The sequence below is a fragment of the Phragmites australis genome, chromosome 23 (genome assembly GCF_958298935.1).
Source record: "Phragmites australis chromosome 23, lpPhrAust1.1, whole genome shotgun sequence".
Lineage (NCBI taxonomy): Eukaryota > Viridiplantae > Streptophyta > Magnoliopsida > Poales > Poaceae > Phragmites > Phragmites australis.
This window is the reverse complement of record NC_084943.1, coordinates 18540669-18561534: the sequence shown is the minus strand read 5'-3', so window position 1 is coordinate 18561534 and position 20866 is coordinate 18540669. Positions and strand designations below refer to the sequence as shown.

The window sequence follows — 20866 nt, the reverse complement described above, 5'->3', positions numbered from 1 at the left end:
CCCAAAACGCTTTCGACTTAGCGTTTCTAGCATCATAAACTGTAGTCTTTGCTCACCAACATTTATCAAATTCTATGTCAGTGTGTCAACGGTGGAATGAATCCCATCACGCCCTTGACATGAAAAAGTTGTCTTGCATCATAGTTATAGAGGCAACACCTTCGACTACCTATGTAGAATCCGAAGGAAGGACCTGCATAGGAAGCGAAGGATCATCAAAATATTTAACAAGAAATGAAGTGAAAATATATTACAAAGCTTTCGATAAATGACAAATGTTTCGAACACAAAACATGATACAATGTCGCCCCTTGCTCAAACCTGCTATGGACACTTGGGCAAATTTGGTGCTTTAGTAGCTCTTTGCAAAGGGGCGGGCGGTGAAGTAGGTGGGACAGAGGTTCTTGTAGTGGTCGAAGCATCCCTGGTCTTCACGACAGCCTACAACAAAAGCCAGACATAAATAAGTGAGAGAATAATAAAACAATGCTAATGCATCAAGAATATAAAAGGTACTTACCCTTTGTTAGTTATTCTCCACCTCTTGAAGGGCGAGGTCGCTGCTGTGTTGGCACTAGTAGTTGCTGGTGAAAGCTTTGGCAGCAACCTTCGATGCCTTCGACACCGCCATGGTCGACATGTCCAGTGGGTAGCGGAATAAAGGGCTCTTGAGTGCCTTGTGGTGGTCGCAGCCTGTCATCTCCAAAGATTGTATAAGAATTTGGCCAAATATCATGGCTCAGAAATTGCCATATAAGTGGGATGCTTGCCAAAGGCCTTCAGACGATTCCTCGATCCAACCAAGAAGGTTGTCGAGGTCGCCGTTGTCGAAGGCTAGAGTTGAGGCCGAAGCACCAAGTTCTTGAAGAGTTTTTTCAATAATCTTTGCCTTCCCTTGCATAATGCTTCGGCTAGGCATTGATTTTCAAGTTTCTCGGCCGTGAAGGTGGCATCAAGCTCTGACACACGTGCTTCAGACGCCTCTGTGCATTGACGAAGGGTGTCTACTTATGTCTCCAATTCCTACGTGTGTAGAACCACCGTTTTCGTTTGCCAGACATATTTGCCAAGCTTGCCTTCGGCCTTCTCTGCTCTTTGGAGCAGCATGTCCCTTAACGCCTTCGCCCCCTTCATGCGATTCTCAGCTTGTTCCGCATGCTTGCGCATAGCGCACGCGAGAAGCATGCCCTGTAGCAAGATTATAAGTACTAGTGTGCGAAGGAGAGCATAATAATAATCAAAGGTACCTTTGTTGTCACGACGTTGAAGGCGTCTGCAAGTTCAGAAGCAGGTTTATGCACCAGTTGTATCTCGAGTTTGGGGAGGGCGAAGCTAGCGAAGATGATCTTCACATCTCTAGCCGTCGGTTCAAATGAACTCAGTCGTAGTACCTCGGCATCAATAACTCTAGCATTACGGGAGGCGCCCGTTGACATAAGGTCTTTGCCACCACGATGGTGCTGTGGTGGTGAAGAGTTCCCCTCCTCTCCGGTCTCCGAAGCTCTATGACTTTTGAAGAGCCAGGGTCCGAGCTGGAGGATGAGCTGTCCAACTCATTGCTAGCTTCTTCAATATTTTCTATCCCTTTGACCCTCTCATTGTGCCCAAACACGGTCTCCCTCTCCTCCTCCACTGTTTCGGCAAAAACTCACAATTCCAACGGCTCGTCATCGTCGTCATCGCTATCAATCATGAGAGGGGCTAAGTCAATTCACATAGAAGTTGTAGCACACTTTGGCGAAGGGACAGCCACATCTGATGTGTCCTTCAGAGGTGCTAGAAGGGGCACCGCTTGCCGAGGTCATCATCACCCCCATAATCGCCAAAGGCCAGTTGGTGAGGTCTTTTCTTCAAGGCAAGGGCCTTCTTTTTCTTGGTGATGTGGACATCCCAGCCACTCATGTGAACCAAGATGCTTCAACCCCAATCCAAGGACTGATTACACAACGCCGTGCCAAAAAGATACAATAAGAGGTGAACTCGCTTCTTACTGAGTTGAACTTTAATATTGATATAAATTTTATACTACCTAAATGTTGTATATTTGTTTTGCTAAAGTTTATACCTGAAGAGAAGGACATTGCTCTGAATTCCAAGGGTTACGAGCGGCGCTGCATGATCCTCGACCAGCTCCGAGTAGCGCCATGTGATCCTTGACCAGCTCCGAGTAGCGCCGCGTGCTCCTCGACCAGCTCCGAGTAGCGCCACATAATCCTCGACCAGCCTCAAGCAGTGTCGTGAGATCCTTGACCATGAAGAAGTGACAATGACCATGAAGAGCAAGTGGTTGATCTCGTTGACCACCTCATCGACCACGAAGAGGTGGCCTCGACCACCTCCGCAACCTTCAATACTCTCAGTCTTGTGACAACTGCTTCAACTTCCATGAGTCACGCGACCAAACCTGTGACGATTCAGCATGCATAATACACATGGTTGGAAAGATAATCAAGTCTACTTTCATACTCAATAAATGGCTCATCATTTTGACTTCCTAATAAGGAATAATGGCCAATTTACTGAAGAGTGCCAGGAGCTGAACAGGCTGTGCGAGGCTCCTCGACTTTAGACCTTTCAGCTAGCTTATCTTCAAATAAACTTAAGCAACCTTTCACACCTAGCTAGGAGGTAGACCTTTCAGCTAGCTTATCTTCAAATAAACTTAAGCAACCTTTCACACCTAGCTAGGAGGGTTGTTCCTAGTATAAATACCCCTTGTATCACTGTTATACGAAGACTTTTGTTAATTGAAATACAAACCCTTTTGTTCAGCTGTGTGCTAACAAATTCAGAGAGTGATCTCTACCCCTTTGCTCTTGTGGTTTCCTCGCGGGATTACAGAAGTGGCCGCATCATCGGCCCCCAATTTGTGCTCCTGGTCTGTTGATTCTAGGTTGTGTTGGTTGGTTCTTTGAGAGTGTGGTTGGGGGAATCCTCGATTTAGGTTGTTGGTTAAAGACGGTGGTTGGCTTCGAGTTTTATTTGACAGGTTGCACTATTATCCGGTTGTTTGCAGCTAGTTATCTTTTTTGTGATCCTACATCATGAAGATCGGGACACCATTCCTATCATCCATATAGTGGAAAGGAAATCGCTGCTGCAAGTTCGAGCAGTAAACCTACAGGATCCACCACTTCTTCCATGGGTTCTACCACTAAGAGTAGTGGAATTCAGTGCTTCAAGTGTGGAGGACGTGGTCATGTTATAAAAGAGTGTCCAAATAACCACACCATACTTGTTAATGAGAATGGTGAGTATGAATCGGCTGTGAAGAAGAGCAAGATGTTGAAGAAGATGGAAAATTTGAAGATGCTCCTGAAAATGAGGATCCCACATCATGTGAATATGAGAGTGGTGCTATTCATGTTGTGGCTCAAATATTGAGTGCGCAGTTGAAGGAAACTGAAAATGGACAGCGGCATAATTTGTTTCAAACAAGAGCCAAGGTTGAGAGCAAGGTTGTCAAGGTAATCATTAATGGTGGAAGTTGCCATAATCTTGCTAGTAAAGAGATGGTTGAAAAGCTTGATTTGAAGCTGTTGCAGCATCCACACTCATATCATGTGCAATGGTTGAATGATTTAGGAGATATCAAGATTGCATATAGGGTTAAAGTTCCATTCAAGATTGGTGAATATATCGACACCGTAGAGTGTGATGTGGTACCCATGATGGTGTGCCATCTGCTGTTGGGAAGGCCTTGGCAATATGACCGTTCATCCCTTCATTATGGACGCAGCAACAATTACACTCTCAAGTGGAAAGGCAAAGATTTGTTCCTTAAACCCATGACCCCTCAGCAAATCATGGCTGGACATTTGCAAAAGAGTTTGAAAGTGAAAATGGAGAGTGAGCGAGAAAGAGAGAAAGAATAATCTGAGTGCCACCCATAATTCGGTGAGTGAGAGCCACAAACCAAATGTGAGAGATAAAAAGAAAAGAGAGGGAGAGAATCTAGTCATGTTAGCCAGCAAATCTGAAATTAGAGATGTGAGGAATCACCCAGATCAAGTACTCTTTGTGCTTGTGTACAAAGATGTATTACTTTCAGCTAACGACATAACATCTCTTTTGAGTGTTGTGTCTCCTCTTTTGCAGGACTATGAAGATGTGTCTCCAAAGGAAACCCCAGCTGGACTTCCTCCTTTGCGTGGCATTGAACGTCAAATATATCTCATTTCGGGGGCTGCACTACCAAATCCACCACCCTACCGCACCAATCCCGAAGAGAAAGAAGATTCAAAGGCAAGTGCAAGAACTTTAAAATAATGGTTATGTGCGTGAAAGTTTAAGTCATTGTGTTATTCATGTGATTTTAGTGCCATAAAAAGATGGTTCATGGAGGATGTGTGTTGATTGTAGAGCCATCAACAATATCACTGTTTGCTATCGTCATCCTATTCCTAGGCTACATGATATGCTAGATGAGTTGAGCAGTTCCATAATATTCACTAAAATTGATTTGAGAAATGGTTACCATCAAATAAGAATGAAAATTGGCGATGAATGAAAAATTGCTTTCAAAATAAAGTTTGGACTATATGAAAGGTTAGTTATGCCTTTCGATTTGAATAATGCTCCTAGCACTTTCATGAGATTAATGAACCATGTCTTGAGAGCTTTCATTGGGAAATTTGTTGTGGTTTACTTTGATGATATCCTAATTTACAGCAAATCATTTGAGAAGCATGTTGATCATCTTCAACAAGTTTTGGATGTGCTAACAAATTTAGAGAGTGATCTCTATCCATTTTGCTCTTGTGGTTTCCTCGCGGGATCACAGAAGCGGTTGCGTCATCTGCTCCCAATTGGTGCTCCTGGTCCATTGATTTCATATTGTATTGGTTGGTTCTTTGAGAGTGTGGTTGGGCGAATCCTCGATTCAGGTTATCGATTAAATACGGTGGTTGGCTTCGAGTTTTATTTGCCAGGTTGCATTGTTATCCGGCTGTTTGTAGCTAGTTATCCAACTTCTTTGAAGCTAGTTATCTTGTTCGTGATCCTACATCATGAAGATTGGGACACCATCTGTATCATCCAGTATCAGAGCCAGGTTTACATGACTGGCTGGGATGTCCGCATCATTCTTCCCCTCTTGAAAAGGTGTCGTACTCAACTCCGACTCATCTCCATCGATGAAGGGTGACAAATTAGCAACATTGAATGTTGTGCTTAGAAAAGAGAGATTATTCGCTAACTTTAAGAAGTGCACCTTTTGTACAGAACAGGCCATGTTTCTTGACTTTATTGTTTTAGGAAAGGGTATTGAAGTGGATGAATCAAAGGTGAAGGCAATCAAGGATTGGCCAACTCCTGTGAAAGTAAGCCAGGTGAAAAGTTTTCATGATCTTGCTGGTTTTTATAGGAGATTTGTGAGAGATTTTAGTACCATAGCCACACCCTTGAATGAATTGATAAATAAATATGTTGCTTTTGGATGGAGAGAATCACAAGAACATGATTTTCAAGAACTAAAGAAATGTTTAACCGAAGCACCTTTGCTGATTTTACCTGATTTCACTAAAACTTTTGAAGTTAACTGTGATGCTAGTGGGATTGGTATAGGAGGTGTGCTCATACAAGAAGGGAAACTGGTTGCATATTTCAGGGAAAAACTAGGAGGTGCCCAACTGAATTATTTTTTGTTATGACAAAGAGTTGCATGCTTTGGTTCGAGTACTTAAAACTTGGCAACATTACTTATGGCCAAAAGAATTTGTTATCCATTCAGATCATGAGGCTTTAAAGTACTTGAAGGGCCAAGCCAAATTGAACAGGAGACATGCCAAATGGGTTGAGTTTATAGAAACTTTCCCATATATTCTGAGATAGGTAAGGACAACCTTGTGGCTAATGCTTTGTCCCGTAAAAATATCTTGTTGAATCAGCTAGAGGTGAAGGTGTCTGGCCTAGAGAGTTTGAAAGATTTATATGGTAGAGACTCTGAATTTTTAGAACCATATACACAATGTAAAAATGGAAAAGATGGGAGAAATATCACTTGCATGATGGGTTCTTGTTTCGAGCTAACAAGTTGTATGTTCCAAATTCTTCGGTTGCACTCTTGTTGTTGTAGGAAGCACATGCAGGTGGATTGATTGGTCACTTTGGATGTTATAAGACCTATGAGCTACTGGCTAACCATTTCTATTGGCCAAAAATGAGAAGAGATGTTGAGAGATTCGTGCAGTGCTGCATCACATGCCACAAAACTGAGTCAAAACTGAACCTCCATGGTTTATATATTCCACGTTTAGTTCCGAGGGTTCCTTGGGAGGACATTAGCATGGATTTTGTGTTGGGATTACCTAAAACTAAGAGGGGAAGGGATTCAGTTTTTGTTGTTGTTGATAGATTTTCAAAGATGGCGCATTTTATACCATGTCATAAAAGCGATGATACTTCCCATATAGCAAATCTATATTTCAGGGAAATCATGAGATTACATGGGATGCCAAAGACAACTGTTTCAGATTGTGACACAAATTTAGAGAGTGATGTCTAGCCATTTTGCTCTTGTAGTTTCCTCACGGGATTACAGAAGCGGCTGCGTCATCGGCTTCCAATTGGCGCTCCTAGTTTGTTGATTCCAGGTTGCCGGTTAAAGACGATGGTTGGCTTCGAGTTTTATTTACCAGGTTGCAATGATATATGGCTATTTGCAGCTAGTTATCCGGTTTCTTTGAAGCTAGTTATCTTATTCGTGATCCTACATCATGAAGATCGGGACACCATCCATATCACTTGGCTCCTTGAGCCGGAGGGTCTCCACCTTTCCTCTTCCTTTGGTATTGGATGGCAGATGTCTGGCTGGTGCCGGTGTTCGAAGGGCGACCCTCTTTGGAATGGCCCACAAAGGATCCATGCAGCTTTGGTCTATCTTCGTAGGCGAGGCCCTTTAGCTCAATGATTCGGTTGAGCTGACAGCCGAGAGCCTGTTCGTTACAAGCTTGGCCCTCGGCTAAGGTGAGTTTCCCTAGAAGAAGCCAGGCTTCAGCCACCACCTCGGCGTCCATAACAGATGTTGCAAAGTACAAAAAACTTAAGAAAATAGCAGAAAGTCAAAGGTTAAGAAACATATTAGGTGTTCCTCTAAAATCAAACTAGATGCGGCAAAGTCCCTGTGGCCCCTTCGGCCCGAATGATGGAATGGTCCATCCTTCGCTCAACGGATAGACCCCTGCAGCAAGGAACTCTTTGACGAGGTTATGAGTGCTTAGGTGCTTCGCACACCTCGTAAAGGCTTCAAACGCTGCCCATTGGGAGGTCTTCAGCTGCACATCCAGGGCACAATTACCTTTGTAATTTTGGCATTTAGACACAAGATAATCCCTCTTATCTACCTTATGGTAGAACCACTAGTGTGTCCAATCCTTCGGCCATTTGTTTTTGTAGGCCACAGCGTGTGTAGCCAACCCTACTCGATAAGAGAAGTTCACGCATTCGTAGTGGGCTTCGCTCTGACTGAATGTTGTCCACAAAAACCAGCTTCGGTTGATGATGGGGCTGGTGGGCGGCAACGAAGGCTCTAACTGAGGCCTTCACTTCTTCTGACCATGTCGCCCCGGTGAAAAGGCTGAGCCGAATAATGGTGTTAGGCGTTAGCTGATGGAGAAAGATCTCAAACATCTTGAGGACCTTTGCCACCATCTCGTTGCAGGGTAGGCAAAGTCCAACTCGGAAGTAATCCACGAAGACAAGAGCTTCATCATCTTTCGGCATCGGAGTCTCTTGGTCCTTGGGAACTCTGACCTCCAAAATGTTATTTATCAAGCCTTCTTTCTTCAGACCAGCTAGGACTCCTTTGTCAACCTTCGACCGCCCGATCCAGTAGATCGTCGGCTTACCGAATTTGCTTTTTGGAGCCATCGGATCAACCTACCTTGGCTTCGATCTGAAGTGCGAAGGACGGCGAATAGCTTCATATAGAGCATAGAGAGATATGCGGGCAGGCTTGAATGTAGAGGCTCGGTAAAAACAAATGAATCGTGATGTAGTCTATATATAGCAATCAAAATCCCAACTGTCACACCCAGTTTTAAGACCAAAATCAAATGTAAACTATATGTATGCCAGGATCAGTTTACACACACATATAGCGATGTCATTAGTGGATAACAGACACAGTGCTCATTATTACAACGTTAATTATTACAAAATGACCACACAGGTCTAAAGAAAAATTACATAGCAGTGGAAAGGAAACATAGCGCAGTTCCCACTTCTCAAGCAGTCGACAGGAAGCTCCACAAGCCTAGAACTTTACACCATTTTTAGGATATTATTCATAAGCTTCACCTTTTGAAAAGCAAGCGTGAGTATTTCCAATATTCAGCAAGTTTGGGAAAGTATGACATGGAGGCTTAAACCAAGATTACCTATTCGCTAGGGTTTTATTTGCATAAGAGTCCATTTTAGCCCTAACTACGGAAAAGCAGTTTTATTTTAAAAAGGTAAGAAGTACAAAAGATCTCCTTTAACCTCTGAGAATTCATCCAATTCTTAACCATGGAAAACATCCACCCAACTAATCATGTGAGAGTCCATGCCACTCGTAACCGTGAGCACGGCTGAATATTCAGTTGGACACTCTACAGAGTTTGTACACTTTACCCACGAGTCATGGCCAACTCTTTTGCCAGTACCCGTCGGTATCTTGCACACACCCGAGGTGTGCACCAAGAGATCATTATGAGGCTTTTCCAAAGAGTCTCCCAGAATGTACTCGCCCACTGAGGTTTCACCGCCGTACATAAGTCGAGGAACCCTCCACCCCAGAAGTCCCCTCTTGTGCCAGGTAGAATTGGGAAGTACCCCTTCCTTTTCTACACATCCAACTGGCTCATACACCACTGGGAGAACATCTAATTACTTAGTCAAGCCATACCATATAGGTCTCGTGGTTGTACTATTATCATGGATGGTCGCTTCATGAGCAGGTCCTTATTATGGTCTGGGCAAGACCGCCAGCTAAGAAACAAGGGTAATCACCAATCATATCATTCAAGATAACCATGCCTGGAACACATCAACAGGCACACACCAACATACCCTTCTTGCCTAAATGCTAGATTACTTGTTGCTAATTTTCTTAACAACATCAATTATCATAACATACTTTCTATCTTAACTTTTAGTTTCATAGCTCAAAATTCATCACCTACATACTAAATATAAATCTAAAATCATGGCTAAGCACAAACATGATATTACTACGAATAAGCATCTATAAACGTAAAACCTACATAATAGGCTAGTGTTTGCTATACTACCCATTCCACCACAAAAATAGCATGGATGTTTTGTTCCTTCAAATTCTTCCTCCAGGAAATTCCCGAACTGCTCTTGGACTGAACTGTCTACACAAGTACAAAATCAAATAAGAACAGTACACCAAACAATACTAAAACTTGGTAAAAACTCTATAAAGACATTCTATACGTTGCTACGAGAATTGGAGCGCAAAGATCGCCTAAAGCGGAGCTACAAGCAAAAGGTTATAAGCATTTGAAATTCTAGGGGTGTTTTTACAAATTTTACTTATTAATAGAGAATAAACTGATATTTTATATTGAAAAACTTGTTTATTGTGCATGCTGATGTCATAAATCAAGAAATGAATTATTTTTGTGATGCAAAACCCGCGTGGACCGAGTCCACCGGTGGTGAACTGAGAGAAGCCCTTCGGTCCACGGTGGACCTGTGGACCAGAAGATTGTGAGAGGCTCGGCATCGCGGTGGGCGGCTGGAGGATGGCTGGAACCGAGCACCAGTGGCCAGGATGCTCCGGTGAGTGGCAAAATACGGTGAGGGAGCGCCGGCAAACTCACCCTGAGCGAAAAGGAGGCCGAAGCGGCGTCAGAGTGGCCAGGCAACAATGATACCGGCGGCGGCAGTCGGTGAGCCCGCGGGAGAGGTACTCCAGTGGCCAAACATCGACAATGAGCCACTGGATCGACTCTGGAGGGTCCTGTAGAGTTAGAGAGAACGCTATCATGGTCGGACAGTGCAAACGCAAAGAACAATGGCGGTGGCGCATCTCACCAGAGCCGAAGAAGAAGCGGGCAGCGAAGGCGTTCTGAGCGTAAAATAGGGCGTGAGTGGGTCAGGGCTGTACATAACCTCATCGAGGTGGTAGAGGGTGGCTTCAGTGGGCGAGAGGGTGAGCGGAGCGGCTGGACTTCGAAGGAAAACTGTCGGCGGCCATGGCCTTAACAGCCGGCGGTTTTCTGCCTTGATTACGCAATAGAGATGGATTAAAGAGGGGAAAATGGGCGAGGATGCCTTGATGGCGCTTAATGCTTCGGGCTCGATCATTTCAGGGAGGGGAATGGGCACGGGGAGGCGTGGATTTGGATCGATGGCCAGTGGAGAGGAACGAGCTGGGGCGAGGAAGAAGAAGAGGAGCCAGGGCTCAGCGGCTTGGCTCAGCTCGGCTGGCGTGGCTTAGCGCGGGCCCACAAGACACAGAGAGAGCAACGGGAGAGGGAGGCCGGCTTGGGTGCAAGAAGAGGAAATCGGCCCGAGGGGATTTGAGAATTAGGAAAATGCTTTTCTATATACTATTGAACTGTTTTCCAAAAGAGATTTTAAATGAGTGCCTTCTAGCGAATTTTTGCAAACATTTTTCACCCATAAAAAACTATTGCAACTACTGCAGCATGAATGCATTAAGCATGATTATAACCTATGGCAAGTTAAATTTATAAATTAATTTTCTTTCTAATTGAACAAAAACCTACATCCCCTATTTAATTCTAACAAAATTTTAACTATTGAGAAAATTTGGATGTTAGGGTGTTACACCAACTCAAGAGCAGTTGAGAAGGCGTGCGTTGGAAGTCGAACCATCGCATTAATGGTAGTTAAGACAAACAAATGGTAACCGATATTTCAAAATTCAAACCGTATCTACAGAATAAACCATCACTTATAGAAATGTTAGACCCTTCGGGTGAGCAAGGGGGCTGATTAGCAAAAGGTAACTCCTATAGCAAGAGGCCCTCGACGGGCCGAAGGGGGCGGCGTTCGGTGATACCATCTAATTCATTGGTTCGACCTATCGAGGAGGAACCTTGCCCGTGGGGCGCTGCTGTAGGGAATGGTCTCTGTTGGAGCAAGAGTTCTTCTTGCCCCAGCAAGTACGACGAGAGTTTCTCCTAAGGAGGAGACTCAAGCTTGGACACCAAGTTTGAGAGGAAGGAACACCACGAATATATTGATGATAGAAAAATGTATCACTCTGGGAGGAGTATCACAGCGTTCGCTGTGATGCGTGTTCTGTTTTTTCTGTTTTATGTCCGTCTCTCCTTTCTCTCTTCCCAGAGAACCATGGCCTCCTATTTATAGGTCCATGCGTAGCTTGGCGTAAAGTTATCATAATGTACAAATATCCGGGATCCGACTAAATTATTGAGCCTTATCTTGGATAACTACCTTCTATCCTATCGGGAGATAAATATTCACTGTGGTAATTATCGTGGTACCTGCCCCCTGAAGGGGGCAAGCTGGTCGCCAATTGCGGCCCAGCGCTGCCCTGTCAGGGGTGTCAGGATAGCCCTCATCACGCCAGGGTGTCAGAGTGGTGCCCATCAGCTTAGGCCTTTAATACCGGTCACTTCCTGGCAGGCAAAGCACAACCGGCGCTCCCCTTTCGGCAGATCTTCACAGGGCCTACTGACTCACCCCGCTGCCTTCAGGAAGGTGGCCCGATCATCCCGAGGCGGGGGCCTCGGGAGGCATAGAACAGGGAGGTGAAGGCATTGGGAAGCGGGACCCCAGAGGGCCTGGACTTTGGGAGGCTGAAGATTCAGAGGACTGAGGCTTCGGGAGGCCGTGTTTTGGAAGGCTACGGGGCGTTGAACCGGCAGAGCCAAGGTAAGGCTTCGTAGGTGCGAAGGGGTACCGTGAAAGGATCTGATGATATCGGAGATCAAGCTTCTAATAGAGGGTTCGGAGATCAAGGCTTCGGAGGGACCTAGATGGTGATCTTTAACCGTTATCTTCAGGCTGGCTTATTTTCCCCCCAACAGTACCCCCTCATTCTCAGGCCCCAATGTTTCAGAGGGGGGAGAGGATGCAGAGGAAAAATCAACCCCAGGTTGGTATCATATCAAGGATGCATGATGGCGTTTCTCTGTCCTTCGGAGTCACCAGAGTAGAGATTTCGTGTGGGTTTGGAGAATCCCACACGTTCACCTAGCAGGACAACACATGTCACTGCTGCATTCTAACTGGATAATGTGAGGGGTCGCTAGGGTCTTGTGCCCGCGATCCTGTCACGCGCCAAAAGGGGTTTGGGTCATCAATGTGACGGGACGTCCACGCGAGAAAACGAGGCATTTCATCGTGGAGTGCTGCCATGTGCTGGAGGGAAACCGGATATGGCCATGGCCCCCTCCCCTACGTGTTTAATGGGAGGACACGGCAACGTTCGTCCCGCTTCATCTTCCGGACCTACATGGCTGCGTGGCTCGGGTATAAAGCCGGGGTTACCCGGTTAGAGTCTCCACAGCCCATGAGCAAGCAGTTAACCTTGACTTGAGTATGGCATCGTCTTCCTCCTCATCCTCCTCGGAGACATCGATGATCTCGATAGCTCCTTCGGGAGCCGGGCTGTTTCACTCGTCGGTAGAGGCGTCGGAGGCAAAATAGCTTCCACCTTTGCAGGGGAGGTGGTTGTCCGCTGCTCTGGCCTGACCTTTGGCCGGGGAGGGCATGCCTGTCGAGATCATAGATATCTCCGATGACAAGGAGGAGATCAACTGGGATCTCCTGCTAAGGGAGAGTGAGTTGACGTCTGTGGGCCCAGCAGCGAAGCAGAAACATGCCGAGAAGGCAAGGGAGAGGGCCTCGCCGGTGACCTCCTCGGACTCCTCAGCATCCTCCGATAGCTCGAGAGCCGGCTACTATATCGGCTTCAGGAACGGCAGGCTGCAGATGAGGCGCATACGCCGTCTCATGTGTGGCCCCTGCCGGGACCCGTAGGAGGTGAAGGCGGTCACCGGGATGATGTACTTGGTGACACCGTTATATATCCATGTCATGGCTAAACTTAGTCACCTTGTGCTCTTTCTCGCCTTATTTTGCTCCGTAGGGATCTATCTTCTTCATTGCAATTTATGTACGGTTGTTTTAGTTTGTATCCCCTGGATGTACTGGTTGTTTTGATAATGTGACATGGATCTTCAGGAACGGTCGTATCTCCTTCCGTATCGCAATGCGAGAGGACCTTCAGAATGGGTGGCCATGTGCGTGCTTGCTTTCGTGCCTCCAAACCGTACTTCTTCGTCCCTTTCGAAGGCGATGACTAGTTTTTCTGACGACCGGTGGATACGTAGGGTAACTAAGGAGAACCGGGTAGAGTAGTGGCGACCTCGTCGTCCCTGGTTACTACGTACTCCTCGGGCCTAGTTACTACGTACTCCTTCCTAATTTGTTCCAGCTTTCCGACTCAGCGAAGTCCCTCTAGAACCTTTGGAGATGAACTCCAGAAGTGGTCCTTGACCCTTTGGATTCCTTAGCAACTGCCCGGGTTGAAGGTGATGATGTGTCGGAGGCGCAACCGAAGGCTAGGCAAGAGAGGTGGTACGCAACCCCCCTCGGCCCTTAGCCGTTGCCCGGCTCCAGAGGTGCTGGCGGGGTCTGCGCACCCCGAAGCCCTTCGTCTCCTTGGAACCCTCTTTCGCCTGAGGGGCCCAAGGAGGGCGCTGGGTGGACAGACTTTCCGAAGATGTTGGCTCACTCGGGGTATCCCAGGTGTGGTCGAAGGGGACGCCTGTGGACCACACCCAGGTAGGAGCACTCATGGGTTGGACCGCCCAGAACCATTGGAAGGCAGCCTACTTGGCTGTGGCTTCGGCCACGTCCTCTCCTGAGGCGGTGAGGTCTTCGTCGCGCAGAGGCTGGAAGGCCTCCGTGCCGTCTGGAGTTCCTGTACTGACCCAGGATTCTATGTTGGCCAAAGTCGGAGGAACGCCGTCCCATACGGCAGCGGGGCTGGAGCATGCGTACGGTGTGTATGGCTGAGGTAGCCATGCATATGGTTGCATGCTCGCAATAGCGGGTATGGCAGTTTTAGCTAATCCTTTGGTGGTTTTCCTGGTGGATTCCTACCTCTCTTAGCACTTCTATGTTTGAATCCCCATGGACAGCGCGCTATTGGAACAAGAGTTCATCTTACCCCAGCAAATACAGCGAGAGTTTCTTCTAAAGAGGAGACTCAAGCTTGGAGACGAAGTTTGAGAGGAATGAACACCACGAATATATTGATAATAGAAAAATGTATCAATTTAGGAGGAGTATCACAGCGTTCGCTGTGATGCGTGTTCTATTTTTGCTGTTCAGTGTCTGTCTCTCCTTTCTCTCTTCCCAGAGGGCCATGGCCTCCTATTTATAGGGCCATGTGTAGCTTGGCATACAAGTTATCATAATGTACAAATATCCAGGATCTGGCTAAATTACTGAGCCTTATCTCGGATAACTACATTCTATCCTGTCGGGAGATAAATATCCACCATGGTAATTATCGTGGTGCCTGCCCCTGAAGGGGGCGAGCCAGTCGCCAATTGCGGCCCGACACCGCACTGTCAGGGGTGTCAGGATAGCCTTCATCATGCCAGGGTGTCAGAGTGGTGCCCATCAGCCTAGGCCTTTAATGCCGATCACTTCCTAGCAGGCAAAGCACGACCGGCGCTCCCCTTTCGGCAGATCTTCCCAGGGCCTGCTGACTCACCCCGCTGCCTTCGGGAAGGTGGCTCGATCATCCCGAGATGGGGGCCTCGGAAGGCATAGAACAAGGAGGTGAAGGCGTTGAGAAGCGGGACCCCGGAGGGCCAAAACTTCGGGAGGCCGAAGCTTCGGAGGACCGAGGCTTCAGGAGGCCGTGTTTTGGAAGGCTTCGAGGGGTTGAACCGGTGGAGCCAAGGGAAGGCTTCGTAGGTGTGAAGGGGTATCGTGAAAGGATCTGATGATATCGGAGATCGAGTTTCTAATAGAGGGTTCGGAGATCAATGCTTTGGATGGACCTAGATGGTGATCTTTAATCGTTATCCTCATGCTGGCTTATTTTCCCCCCAACAGTCTCATAGGCCGCTTCGAGCATTGGGTGGAAGACCTCTGCGGACACCGCAAACTAACAAGGCTTATGGTTACTGTGGATATGTCGTGGTGCAAGAACCCTTCAGATTCTCCGCGATGTGGGAATGGTTCCGGCAGCTGGGACGGGTGAAGCCTTGGTTGGGCCTTTAGAGCTCAGCCGAAGGGCTTCGCTCGATGTCACGATGGAGTCACTCGAAGGTACGCCGAAGGTGTGGCCGAGCAGGGACCTTTGGAAGTCCAAGCGAAGGGTGACCCAACTCCAACGTGAAGATGGAGGAAAGGGTGAAGGCATGGTCGAAGGGAGGACCGATGTCAACGACTGAAGACCATGAGGGGTAAGATTGTAAATAATCTAGATGTACTTAGGATAGTACCGTATTACCCTCGAATATGTCGAGAATGCAGCAATTGGAGGGGTAATCTCGTAAACTGTAACAGGGAATGGTCGGGTACGGCCTATAAATAGGACGTAACTATAACTAACAAGACAGGTGACATTAATTTCAACAAAGGCTTCTCCACTTTGTGTATGTTTCCCTCAAGCCTTCGGATCACTCTAAGATTCGAAGGCCTATCACTCTATTGGCGACGCTAGTTCCCAACATGGATTCAACTTGTCCATCAAAAAAAACTAGAAGGACACTATTCTCCAACCTATCAGCGGAAATCTACAAGAGTCCCCCAAAACCCATCTCACTAATCTTCTGATGCTGAGACATTGTGAGGTGCTCTGTAAATTGGTTGAAGATAGCAGGCACACATCAGCTGAAAGGGAGGCGTGCAAATTTAACAGTGTGATGGGGAGGCTGAGGATATGAAGAAGAAAAAAACAAGATGCGTGATTAATTGATTCGACAGTGCACGATGATGTGAAATATCTATTATATTTATGTGGACATCTTGTAAACATGATGCATGGTTTATTGATTGGACAATGCAACAATATGGGCATGATTGAGTAAGGAGCTAAAGAGTTCGAAAAACCACAAAATCAATAAAAATGTAACGACAATAGCTTTTATGGCCTCATACCTTGGCAGATGTAGCAACATCACGACAAGTTTTTTGCGTAGCATCTCACCACTAGTACTACAAGGACAAGTACAAGCTTGGTGCTTCTTTGGAGGAACGAAGTCATCATCGTTGATATCCATAGGGGCTAAAGAAGTGGCAGGTGCACGTCTCTTTTTATTCTGAACATATACATACACGGATGTACCATGTGAAGAATTGTGTGGTGCTGGTCTGAGATCCATATGTGGTTGTCCATGGCCTTGGACAGGCGCCACTGTAGGTGCAACCCTGGTGATCGAACTCACATCGAAGTGCCATGCCTCTTGGGTGGCCTCTACCGAGAATGATTTGACCCTTCCTTTCAATTGCCAGGGAGAACTCATCTGGTAAAAAAGAATCAAAACGAAGCGTAGTAAGTGTGAAGTCATGCATTTGCTTATACACATGTGAATTCTATGCTTTGTCCAGCCAACCTAAATGCTTAGGAAAAAATTACTTTAAAAAACTACAAAATATAGTCAGATATTTTGGATATCCTAACGTTTCAAAATTTCTTTATTTCAAATGTTCCCAAATTCATAATGAATCTGAAAGTTAATAAGGCATCAACCACAAGTGAACAAGAAATTGAAACAATAATTGTACTAAAACAAGTGGTATTATTCCATCTTCAAAAAGCTAAAAACGAGGGTAACTAAAAATGCCATAAATAAAGGAATGGAAACAAAGGTGAAAGAATTCGTCAACACTTGCTTACCTACAAAATACAAAGATGTGAAGACTGAAGATTACACCTTACATTACTTTGAAAAGGAGGATTACTATAATGGTTAACTGCACAATGATTTATACATCTTTACAGGAAAGAAAGTTTTGCAATGTACGCTTCTGTCCACTGCAAGCATGAATCACATTCTCTTCAGTCGAAAAGCTCATGTAGGAGCAATCAAGAAATTGACTTTGCATCTCATTTATCAGAACGATTCCTAGCATTGCAAAAAGAGCAACAGTAGAAACCAACCTCCGTTTCCTCCCAGTCAAAACAAGTGATTGCTAGTTAACCTACTAGCATCAATTCGACCAAACAACAATACAATCGAGTTGCGGAGAGCAGTACCTACGAGAGCGGCCACTCGTAGCGATTGTGGTGGAGAATGTACTTGTTATCCTACACCGGCAGCGCCTGGAACTACACCAACCCGCACGGCTTCTTCCCCTTCCCCGGCTTCCCCTCCTCCTCCCAATCCGAAGCTGTCATTCTCAAATCGAATCTCTGCTGGGGGATTTAGGCGGAGCTAGATGGTAAGTGATTGTCATGATAGGTAACAAATGGTGAGAAATTCGGGGGAGGAGGTCTGTCGGGAGCTGTGATTTGGGTTGTTCCATGTGCCATCGAGAATCAAGAGAAATCCGAGTGGGATCTGGCAGCGTCAACGTGAGTAATTCGGAGCGGAGGGGAGGGGGAGGAGGAGCGTCTCAGGTAATTGGGCTGAGCTAGGCGGCTGGTTCATTGAGCTAGAAAGACCTGGCTACAGATTATATAATTCTGTAGCTAATATACATAAATACATATATCCCCTCTAATGGATGTTCAATATATATTTCACTTATAAAGAAGTATACACATTTCAGTAAGTAGTATACTTCAGTTATACTACTTTTTGAAATATATATACTACTTTTAAAAATATACATACTTCTTTCTAAACACCTATTAGAGAGGAATATGTACACCCGAGAGTACAAGAAAGGCTTCACATATATATATTATATTCTTAGCTCAATTCTAATTACTGTTGTGTCACCCTCAGTTATAATTAAAAAAAATAGTAGAGTTATAATCCGTGAGACAGTAAGTTACAATCAGATGTAAATAAAAAAATTAAGTTGTAATTGCATTATGAATGAACGTAACTCTTAATAAATTTATTACCTAAAGATATACCACCTAAATGATATGATTATAATCGTAGTACAATCTAAAACGTAACTCTGATCTTTATATATATATACACGATAGTACTATTTTACATATATGATGTAGCGTATTATTCTACACATGAATAAAATTTCAGTAGTGACTACTTAATCATGTTTTACTACTGAAATTTTGTTTGATGGTACTGGAATTTTGTTCAGTAAGTATAAAATAATATGCTACACCTAGAATGTAGAATAACATTTATATATATATACACAACGAGTCTATTATACGTCTAGATGCACTGTAGTTCACTGTTGCACCCTTAGTTACAACTTAAAAACTGTTAGTTACGACAGCACAGATAGTTTAGTTACGATTACATGATAAAAGATATATAATTACGACTAGAGAAGCTATCTAAGTTATGAACATATATATTTGTAGTAATTGATATATTTTATGGATCGTAATTACATTACTTTTAGGTTGTAACTAAGGATATACGCAGAGATAAATAAGTTACAATCATATGATAAAAATACATAATTACAACTACAGAAGATATTCGAGTTAGGACCCATATATATAGAAGTGTGTTAGTGCAAATAATTAGTACATGATCACCGGCACGCGGGCTCAGCCTAGACGCTATCCAGCGGTGAAAAGAAATGAGGCTTCGATCGAGCGGGCGAGAGAAGAAAAAGGAAAATAACCCCGGCAAAATTTAGCATCGAATGATAAGAAAATCTTATAAAAATCGCCGAATATTGGCGAGAAAGATTTCCGGCTCGTGCGCGTCGAACCAAAGAGGGCCCACACCACACCACGCCGACCGAACCCTCGTCGCCGCCGAGCCAACCACGCCACACGCTTCCCCCTCCGGCCCGCCGCCTCCCGCCGAGCTGATCCGTGTGCCCACCCGTCTCCGCAGCTCGCTCTCCGACCCTGCCCCGCTGCAGGGATGGCGTCGAGCGGGGGCACGCCCGGACTCGCCGGTAAGCCCTAGCCTCGCTCGCTCGGGCTCCCTCCGCGGAACGGTCTCCTCCTCCTGCCGTGGGCGGGCAATTGACTGGATGCTTTCTTCTTAGAAATTACTTACTCTCTCCGGTCTGCACTGATTGTCATCAACTCATCATGTGGGGTCTTTAATTGGCCCAATTCGCCTAATTTGATCTCAATTTTACGTCTCTCTAGCACCGCTGCTGTTAGGAGATTAATTGGGGCCTTTGGTAGGAAATGTTGCCCTGAACACCCGGAGCGGATTGGTCGTCTGTCTTCGATTCGAAAGCAGCGTATATTTCACACTAGCCCTTTTTGGCTTCGTTTTCTCGATTCTTATGGTTTTTCTTCTGGTGTTATTAGTTCAGTTCGTGAAGAAAAAAACATATTTTATTAGGGAAACTATGAAAGAGTTCCACGGAAAAAAAAAAGGTGAAGACGATGTAGCACACTTTTTCTTTGGTGTTTAAAAGGAAATTCTGAACTTCCAACTGAGATAGATTGGTTTTGAATGTATACAAATGCAAGATTCCATGTCTGCGTAACTTTATGATAATGTGGGGGGAAAATGATTTTACATGAAGCGATCAAATGGTTATCCGCGTTAAAAATTTATTTTGGATGGCTCTTGATTTGTGAGCAAGACTTGCATTATTATCCGCGTTTAGTGTTTCCAGTTAATTGTGTGCCAGCAGCAAGCCAGCAAATCAATTCTTTTTTGCAAAGCAAGTTTTGAGCCATAAGAGCACTCCCCACAAGATATTAGAATCTTCAGCACTCGCAAATCCAAGATATTGAATATGTGGCCTCCGTTAGTTTAATGCCAAAAGTTTGGCAAGGTTCTATTTTCTTTGCCTCTTAGTAGTTTTGGAACCAAGATTGCTGAAAACAATGGTCAATTTTGCCGCCTGGATTTGGTATGCCGATGTCTTGTTTGGTTTAAGTGGTTGGATTTGGGCACAAATTAAACAGCACCTAAATTATGGGAAAGTCCACATGCCATCTGTTAGTCGCTGAATTCTTGCTCTTGGTAGTAGCTGAATTCTTACTCTCATCGAGAGAGGATGACACTAGGAGTTGGGGCAATTTTTCCTTTATTTCTCACACAAATGCCATACCAACCTGAGGGGTTGGGGATACATATTTATAGGCCCATGATCAGCCAAGCATATGCCAAGATGCTAGTCTAAGATGCTGTCCTAGATGCTGTCCTCTAGTCTAAGATGCTGGTCTAAGATGCTAGTCTAAGATGCTAGTCTAAGATGCTGTCCTAGATGCTGTCCTAGTGTCCTAGATGTTGTCCTAAAGCATATGGGCAGCAAGACCACCATGTGGCAGCCCCACAAAGACCATGTGCTGCACAAGGACTTATCCCATCATTCTCCCCCTAAGTCTTGTGCGTCGTCTTGTGGGAAGATTGAACCATCCCGATCCTGGAGCAGAGCTCAAGGAACTTGAGCCTCCCAAGAGGCTTGGTGAGCAGGTCCGCAAGCTGATCCTTGGTGTTGATGTAGCTCGCCTTGATGCTCCCTTCCTCCAAACAGCCTCGGATGAAGTGGTACCTCACCCGGATGTGCTTGCTCCGTTCATGGAAAACGGGGTTCTTTGCCAGGGCTAGAGCGGACTTGCTGTCCACCCTGAGCTCCACCGCTCTAGTGTCTCTGCCGAGGAGATCACCAAGCAGTCGAGCGAGCCAGAGCGCCTGAGTCGAAGCGGTGGAAGCCGCTATGTACTCGGCCTCGCAGCTGGACAGGGCCACCACCTGCTGCTTGACCGACTGCCAGCTAACGAGGCACTTGCCGAGGAAGAAGAGGATCCCGCTCGTGCTCT

The 20866-nt window shown here is 45.6% G+C and overlaps 1 long non-coding RNA gene across 1 annotated transcript; it reads left to right on the top strand.

The window, feature by feature from the left end:
- The first annotated feature begins 18642 nt into the window (after nt 1-18642).
- LOC133906573 (uncharacterized) lies at nt 18643-19747 on the top strand. The gene is made up of 2 exons (XR_009907814.1): nt 18643-19032; nt 19271-19747. It is a non-coding gene; the product is annotated as an uncharacterized LOC133906573 (long non-coding RNA).
- The last annotated feature ends 1119 nt before the right edge of the window (nt 19748-20866 follow it).